Raw genomic sequence first — 457 nt, 5'->3', positions numbered from 1 at the left:
TATATGATTTTAATTTTTAGCAACTTTGCAAACAAAAAATATTTGCAGTTGATAATTCAACCAAAAAATGTAATTTTTAATCAAAAAGTATAAATTTTCCATAAAACAATTTAATTTCTACAAAGAAAGACGAATTTTTAACAAAATACATGATTTTTTAACCAAAAATGGTATTGTTTAATTGTCAGTTTCAAAAATGTATTTTCAAAGAAATAGATGAACCTTCAAATAAAAAAAATAAAAATTTTAACAAAGTAGTTGAACTTTTGATAGAAAAGAGAGTTTTTTTAGAAAATAGTTACATTTTCAAAAAAATAATTAATTTTTCAATCAAATAATTGAGTTTTTGTCCAAACGAAATGAATTCCGAAAACGCCAATTTCTTTAATTTCTTTCAAATGCGGATCAAGGTATAAATAAGACTATTATAATATAACATAATTATAATATTATCATC

Source organism: Belonocnema kinseyi, chromosome 5 (genome assembly GCF_010883055.1).
Source record: "Belonocnema kinseyi isolate 2016_QV_RU_SX_M_011 chromosome 5, B_treatae_v1, whole genome shotgun sequence".
In the NCBI taxonomy this organism is placed as follows: domain Eukaryota; kingdom Metazoa; phylum Arthropoda; class Insecta; order Hymenoptera; family Cynipidae; genus Belonocnema; species Belonocnema kinseyi.
The sequence above is the reverse complement of the archived record's forward strand: the minus strand, read 5'-3'. Positions refer to the sequence as shown.